The following is a 9,669-nucleotide window of genomic DNA, read 5'->3' on the forward strand; positions in this document are numbered from 1 at the left end:
AAGGCATTGTGATCAAGGAAAAGTCAAATTCTGAAACTTCAAAGTTCAAGACTAGATCACAGACTAAGAGTGATCCCAAAAACAAAGGGAAAGGAAAAATTAATGAACCAACCAAGTCATTGGACTTGAAATCTTCTCAAGATCTGATGAAACCAGTGTGTAAAATGGTTCAAGTAACTGATGATAATCTTGTTGAAGATGAAACTGTTCAAATTCTAAAAAGAAGAAAGATAAATGAAGATTCTAAAATAACCTCTGACACTGCTCAAGTTGTTATTCAGAATAAAGGACAGGAAGGTACAGAAGAAACAACAAATTCTGATCAAGCTATCAAGACATCAACTACTGACAATGCTCAAGTTGATTTGGATAAAATGACAATTGCTGATAAGAAGAAGCTGTTATGGAAGAAAGCTACTCCAGTTGAACCAAAATTCAATCTTATGATTAATCAACTTGCTACATTTGGGTTGAAAGCCAAGCAACCTAGAGATAGATCTAGATTAGGTTCTGACGAAGAGAAGATTCAAACAGGAGTAGAGGTTACTCTAAGAGATCCTTTCATATTGACAGACAAACCATATGAATAAATCAAACAAAGGCACCTTGACAAGGTGTTATCTGCTCAAGTTGTGATAGATGCTCATGATAAGGAGAATCTAAAAGAGAAATTGATCTTATTTCTCAATGATGGAAGGACTTATAGATTAGCTGATACTGATGTATTAAAGAAGTCTATCAGAGAACTTCAACATATTCACTATCTTCTGGAAGTAAAATCTGATGCTACAAGAAGATGGTCAGAATACATTTTGAAGGCTATAAGAGATCTATTCAGAATCTCTGGTACAAAGACTTCTCATTACAGTCCAATGATTACTGAAGGTGATGGAAGAGAAATTCCTATGCTGAAGAATTCTGCTAAGGTGGAAGTTATTCTGAAAGGAAGATGTTTATGTTATAATAAAAACTCTTCACATCCTAAAGTTATCAGACTTGGTGATGGACTTGAAAGAACATCCATTCAAGCTCTCAGAACAGCCATTTATCAAATTGGTGATAGTAAAGAAGAAGAACTGATGCTGGTCAAAGCACAATTAGCTATAGTTCTGAAGAAAGCTGAAGATAATCTGATAAATGATTTTGTTAAGAATCATTATGGATTCAGATTGATTCAGTGATGTTGGTAAAGCTGGATATTTTGTAAGTTGTAATTAATAGTCTTATTAAACTCTTATTGCATTTGAACTTAAATGTTTTTGACATCATCAAATCTATTAACTTGTACATTCTTGCATAATTTACAAGTTGGGGGAGATTGTTGGATATATTTGAGATGTCATGTCTAATATGTTTCATGTTTGGTTTTCAGATCTTAACTAACAGGAAATATCAGTTCTTACTGGAATCAGGACTTACTAGAAGTCAGGACCTAAGAATATCAGGACTTAGATTATCAGAAGATGGATATCAGAACTTAAGTACTGGAGGACTAACAGTTAAGGAAGGAAGCTGGTTTACAGGAAAGAAGATCGAGACTAAACAAGAAGAAGATATGCATGGAAAGAGTTAGAGGACTAGAAGAATTATATAAGATATCTGGTTGATATATTTTAGGAGACAGAATTATATTCTATATCAACTAGAAGTTATCTTGTAACTGTGTGTCTATATAAACACATACATAGGTTTACTCTATAAGGGTTACGATCATCGAGAAGATCATACAATTGTAACCTAGCAGCTCTCGTGATATTTGTTCATCACTGAGAGAGAACAGTTCCATTGTAACAGAGTTTATTATATCTAATACATCTATTTTCTGTTACTTGTGCTTTAAATTGATTTGATTGTATTCTACACTGTATTCAACCCCCTTCTACAGTGTTGTGTGACCTAACAGATACATCTTTTTCTATCTCTCTGAAAATAATGCTTACTAAGTTAGTTGTTCTACTTGCTACTCTTTATTTATATATCACCAAGTTACATGATAGTAAGACAAGATAATAAAATAAAATTATATCTAGTTTAACTTTATGCTGCTACATTACTTTATCCAGCATCTTTGAATATCTTCATATTTGCATGGAAATGGTAATGCTTCTTTGTTCTCTAAATCCTGTAATTACTGCCACATTCCATTTGCAAACATCCGATGCATATGACTGTGTTGTCACTATCAACTGCTATTTTAAATATTATCATCCGTCGGGATTATGTTGATCATCCGTCAGTAATCTTGTTGATTATCCGTCGGGAGCCTTTGTAGATCATCCGTCGGGAGTCTTTCTGTCACTTGATTTTATTTCACTTATGCAGAATTACAAGATATCTTATATTTACAATTAGCCAACCTATTCTGCATATCAATCTAGTAGTCAACATGACTTAAAGAATCCCACAGTGTCTACTCAACTAATACATTATTGTTTGCAAAAATGTGTTACAATACTTATTGTTACATAAGCAACACTCTCGGTGGATGTTATATTGTCATCCGTCAGGACTATAAAGATCATCCGTCGGGACTATATTAGAACATCTGTTGAGAGCTACAAAAATACTAAGTTTAAATCTACTAAGGTGTTTTGTTCAATTTATCATCAAGTTCACAACATATTACTAACAGGACTTTGTATATATATATATCAAGGTTAATAAGACAATGCCAAATATCATATTTTAATGAAATAGTGACACTTGAGATATCTTGTACTTTGTGTAGATAGATTTTGTTAAATTTTGAGTGTAAACAACTTGAATATAGAGAAGGTGAATGTATTCTTGCAATTTTTGAGTTTTTTAACCTATTTTTGTTGATGTTATAACAACGCTTGTTAATTATGTGTTAATCTCGCAGAATGAAAATGGACATACACAAATAGATACTCGAAACTTAATTATCGTAAAATTACACGTTCAACTTCTGTTTGTACGAGAAATATTCTCCAGTATATGAAAAAATTGAAAAACTTAACAATTTAAAGAAACTAGGTGAACTAACCGCGCTTCGCGCGGTTGGTAAAAAATGATCAAATATTATGATAGTAAGAAGACCTATCTTGACATGATAAATTTGTACGCTTTTATAAAATATTAGTAAATTATTTAGTTCAGTATACTTGTTTTGTAAAAGTTTTTCATTCTCAAGGTAAATAGAGATTGCAAATGAACTTGATTTTCAAATCACTGACCCTGATTTTAAAATCACAGACAGCAAAACTAAAATATAATAAGTGCTATTTTCTTACACAAAAATGAGTAAGACTTTTCATCAATTTTGAGATCATAGGTTTAAAGTTCTCTTCAACATATTTATCACATTGCAACGATTCAGTCCTTTGAAATAATTTGCATAAATACTCCAAATTATTAGATTATTTTGGTTGATACTCCATATAAAAGTATACAACCTAATAATTAAAACCTAATACGACATAACCAGATGGTTAATTGCTCATTATTTTAATATTTGATAATACTAAATGATACATAAAAGATCTTCAAATCAATGCCTCGGTGCAAAATACAGAGTTGTTCCTCTTGGCGATAATGATATAGTTTTGACATGCATCTGACATTAATCCAAACTAGGATATTGCATCACATTAATCATTAACACTTCCAACTGACTTTTGTTCATGTTTAGTCCATGCTAGATTAATTAAAGGCTCGCTCTCTTTTCATTCCAAGTATTGTTCCATCGCCTCATCCTAAAATATCCACAAATAATGTTTTGCAGGAAACCTGAAATATCCATGTATGTCAATGAGTTACAAAGTATCTTTGCATTTGGATTCAACATAGCCTCGTCGTCTAAGTGTAAGGCTCGGACATCTAAGAATTAATTGCAGAAAACCTGAAATATCCATGCATGTCAATGATTACAAAGTACATTTGCATTTGGATTTGACATAGCCTCACCATCAAATGTAAGGTTCGGCCATCTAAAAATTAATATAACTTAATTCTTCCAAAATTCATGTAACTTGAATAAAAATATTCTTCATGCCTCTTAAATAAGTCCTAAAATATGTAGAGTTCTAACATATATCAATAGATGTCTAAAATATATAGAGTTTTAATATATATCAATAGAGGTATAAAATATGTAGAGTTCTAACATATATCAGTAGAGGTCTAACTGTTATAGCCATAGGGAAAATAGAACCTATATATTATATTTAATTCATACTCTCACATTATACAATGAGGCCATAAACAAATATACACCACATATAGACTTGCAGCTGCAGACAACTGGCAATATCTCGGTTACTCTTTAAAGATAAAGAGTTCAGAGAAAGATGCTCATGCTCAGTAGAAATATCAATTAGTAGAGATATACCAGAGCTTTAAGGTTGCAATTAAACTATTGCGGAATATGAGTGCTTCTTACTACTATAAGTACAAGAAATAGCAACCTCACTAATTACCGCATGGCAAGATCATTAAATGTTCAAGCGCATTCAAAATAACTTATATAAAACTATGATTGGCATATAAAAGGCTAAATATAAGAGAAAGAGTCAAATATAATGCTTCCTAACTCTTTTGAAAAGAGACAAAGAAGTTGCATATTGCAGCATCAGGAAAGGCTCCACAACAACAAAAACCCGAGCATAATTGGTTATGAGATTGATATTTATAAGTTTACCTCAGATACACTTCCTGAGTTTAATTTTTTTTCCTCATTTTAGAACATGAGGGTATTATAGTAATTACATAATATTATATGCATTTACCAAAATACCATTACTATTCTATACTAAAATACACTTGCATTTCAGGAAAGTTCCCCGCGTTAATCTCATGAACATTTTTCTCACTGATTATAATAGTTCCCACTTAATCTAATTTTTATTGACAGCTCAAGATAGAATATAATGACCTCATTATTCTTTGTACCTATAAGTCAAACTTGAATGCAAGCTTACAATGCAAACGTTCTTTTAGAAGTGTACATCAGTGCTATTGTAATTTATTATCAATTTATAATTATTTATTTAGCAGTAGCATGATAATATATATATATATATTCCATTTTTTCTAACACATGAAGTATGGCAACAAAGGTGAATTCGACGCTTATAGCTCACATGCAGATAATAAATAGGTTGTAAGCAAAAATAATAAATTCATAATTTAAAGAAAGAAAAGATGAGACGCCCTCCAAACTTGGGTCAGAAGTTTGGGGTCCACAACACACACACATACACCATAATTAAACCTGTTTATGAAATAATAATAAATATGCAATGACCTTACTTACCACAATCCACGGATCGACACAGTTTAAAGTATGCCCACAAGCCACAACCTTATATATATTACAAACGTTCCAAATCCCAGTTTATTTATCTTACAACAGAAGTAAACTTTATTACAAACTATCAACACACACTAAGCCAAACATCATCTGCTAGCTTATTTCATCACAACCTGGATACCTAGCTCGCACACTTGTCTGGGGATCCTCGCTACCAACAGTTTCCTTTTTTCACTGGAAAAGTATATAAACAGATTTGCAAGAGTGAGCTAACTAGCTCAACAAGTCACAATGACAACACTAAGATTAAACAATGATCAATCGATATAAGATAAAGAATCAAATTTCCTGATAAGCAATGATTAGAATTGGATATTCACTTTATTTTAAAAACCAAGGTTAGGCTGTTGATCAGTCATGCACTAACCTCGAGCAAGGCTCCCAGCTTTGCTCTATATACTGGATCAAAGGCACACATTGGCCTATTATGACCACGAATCTAGTCTGACCACGAATCTGGTCCATATTTAAAAATAATCCATTCTATGATAACAATATGATAAACAATGTAAATCAATAAGCTGAATCATAAACAACATTTATCTCGAAGCATAGGGTGATTCATAATACCAGGAAGTTATAACAAGGAAACCATAAAGATTGGCTTTCAATCAAGGAAAGAATCAGAAAGTAAAAGACCGAGGGTTCCAGGGTTCCAAGGATTGGTCTTCTGTTATACAAGATATAAGGGTTGGTATGTTAAGCAAATCAATATCAAGAGTCAATATGTGGTATATATGTATTTATGGAGTAGTATCGTATATGTGTGGTTCGTATATGAGAATTCAACAATCAATGGTTTACAAAAAATAAGGGTTATGGCTCAAGATCAATAAGAATCAGGGTTTAGGGTTAAGTACTTCAAAGTACTTGCAATATAGAATAAGAACTATTTGGAATAACTGCAACATAATGAAGAGAGTTCGAGAATACTTCAATTATAATACAAGAAAGTTCAGGGATACTTGCCTTATCAGTCCGCTTTTATTTTACTAACATTTGTCAATTAGTTCCCACTCACCAATCACTTGCTTTCCCTTTTTACATCTCGTTTCCTCTGTCAAACATTACATTTATTTATCAATACTCAATCTCATCTCGTTCTATTCGTTACAAGCTTATAACTACCCTTCGTTTCACCCAAATCCGACGTACGGATTGAAATTTATAGCAAAAACAGTCAAACAATGCACATATAATCATATTATGCATCAATCAGATCACATATAACACGTAACACGAAAGATATTCAATTAAAATAATTATTCGAAGAAGATTCGGGGTTAAAATGATTTTCAAGGTATTTAATATAAATTTTTGAACATTTTTCAGATTTAAAACGGGTCTTTGAATCATTTTATAACTAAATAACATGGTTCGAACACCTGAACCTGACTTTAAAATGATTTAATAATAATTATCGAATTTTGAAAATAATTTTAAATGATATTTTAATGCTCTAAACTCTTTTTCAGGCTTTTTAAATCAAAAATAAATTATTAAATTTGATTATTAAATCGATTAAAATCAATTAATAATTAATTAAATTAATTAATTAATATTTAAATTAATTAAATAATTACATAATTAATTATCTAATTAAATAATTAATTATCAAGTAAAATTAATTAATTAAATATTTAATTACACAAGTAGAGACCTTTTTTTGAATCAATTTGTTTGCCTCTTCTTGCTCCTCTAGATTTCTTATTTCCACAAGCATCATGAAAACCCCTATTTCTAATTTATTAAAATTCTTAAAACATGAACTTCTCAGAAAAACCCATATTTTCGTTTTCTTGATTCATTGAGAATCTCACCAACATGTTGAAGGTTGTTCCATTTCTTGATAGAATATTTTTCATGGGTCGTTGAGTTTTGATCATTACTTGGTCAATTTATCAATTATCAATATCGATATTATGATTTAAAGTATTCTGTGTATGTGTGTGTGAGATTAGTTTCAGGTGTAAAGATTATGACTGAATGCAACGATAGTTTTTTGGTATTTTGTTATAAATGTTCGATCTATTAGCAGAGATGTGAGGGATTGCTGGATAAAAAAAACAAAAGAGCTAAAAAAGAAAAGAAAAGATAAGTAGAAGATTGACACAGTCTGGAACGTCAGCCATCTTAGATCTGAGATTTTTTATATAAATATAAGATGATTTGTGCACTTATAAATTAAATAAACATTTTAACATATAACTGTAGAAAACCCGTGCGAGGCACGGGTCATGTTCCAATATAAATTTTAAATTTTCGAGATTTTGTGGTGTGTGCGATATTCATTATTTGGTGATGAATATGTTGCACTTTAGCTATATAATTACCTAGTTATAGATGAAAACTATCCATAATTGAAATATTTTTGTTTTGCGAAATGAGTAGTGTAGATACTTAATAGTTTACAAGATTGTGCACAATGTTTATAAACCGACTTACTTGTGTTTTTGGTCCATGTTTGCAAAGAGTCACATAGATAACAAAATTGTGGACAAAAAATTTCTTTATGTACCCAATTCGTAAAAGTAGAGTTTTTTCTAGCTTACATAGTTTCATCCATACATAACAGTTCTTGTGTGAAATATTTATTGGTACATGATGTGATTTTGGTTTGAAATGTATATTGGTACATGATGGTCTATCTGTCAAATTTTCTTCTCTGTAATTGGGTTGATGTGTCCCCGATGTTCTTCATTGATTCAACATATGTGGGAATGTTGTTTACAATTCACTAAAGGTATGCGCTACTTTATACTCTAATCTAACTTGCTTGTTTTATTTTAAATCATAAAGTAATATAATATAATTTGATTAAATAAATATAAAAAAATACTGTGTTTAAATATTTTTGATAAGTTATAATAATTAAAATACCAAATATTTCTATAATACGCGACACGCGCACACACGTATCACGTGTATGAGTGGAAATATAAGATTAGGTGGGCGCGTGATCTGATTTTCATATGTACTAGTTTATTATTATTATTTAACACTACTTTGAAATATAGTTCATCTATATATTATATATAATTTATTCATACTATAATGTGAAATAATATATTATAATCCGAATTAATATATGTAAAACTAAAATTATGATAATTTTTTTTAATATATCACAAAAATAAAACCAAATATTAGTTCATTCACGCGGCACATACACACACATACATACCATGTGTATGATTAAAAACACAAGTAACGTAATTTTCGGTGCAAATATTTATGTATAGTAAATTTTCATTATTATTTTATTTTTACACTAAACTAAATAATTTAGAACTATATAAAGAGACCTTATATGATACATAATATATTACAATCTGAATCAATAAGTATACAAATTTGATCGATATTAAAATATGTTAATAGAAACACAATAATTAAACTATCAAAAATTTCTTCATTCATGCGATATGCACACTCGTATAATTTGTGATATAAAACACAAATGAGTGATTTTCAATCGGTAAGAAAATGTCTAAAATAGTGTATATACTCAATTTTGAAAGCCCTAAATATTAATTGAATTTTTAAAAGTAAGCACAATGATAAATTTGTCATTATATTTTAATTCATGCGACACTCATACACACATATAATTTGCATGATTAAAAATACATGTGAGTGTTTGGTCTAGTGGTAGGAGATGTGCAATCTAGTGTATAGATTCAAGTTCGAATCCATTTAAATAAATTTTTAAAAAAAATTATAAGTCTAATGAAAATTTAGACATTTTAAACTGAATAAATTATCTTAATATTTATATGAAATAAAATGTCTCTTAAACAAATAGCCCCATGTTGGGCTATCACGGGGCATTATCTAATAATGTTTTAGAATACATAGCGTATAATTTAAAAAAAATTAGTTTGTGCCAATTTTGTTAGAAATAAATTATATAGCCCCTAATAATTTAAAATAAAGTGTACGAAAAACATCAGTGGAAACAACTTATTCTCAATCATTTTCTAGCCCGTTGACTAAATTCGAAAGTAAAAAAAATATATTTTAGCTTGATAAAGCTCTGACATCATTTGTGAAAAACGGTCAAATTTTGAGCATTTTTTAGAAATTAAGTGACATTCTGATGCTGAGTTCAGAATAAGCTCAAATATATTAGTCCAAATAAAAATTTGAAATAGTTTTACCCGTAAGTACACAGTACTCGGTTTATCTTATTATTGTTGACTTTTATAACTTTATAGTCACAATATATATAATTCCTAATATTAACTTCTTCAAGACACACAATCATATCTAATATGTGTATGATTAATAATATATATGGTTGCGTGACTTAGTGGTATTATGTTGTGTAGAGTATT

Source organism: Apium graveolens, chromosome 6, assembly GCF_009905375.1.
Source record: "Apium graveolens cultivar Ventura chromosome 6, ASM990537v1, whole genome shotgun sequence".
Lineage (NCBI taxonomy): Eukaryota > Viridiplantae > Streptophyta > Magnoliopsida > Apiales > Apiaceae > Apium > Apium graveolens.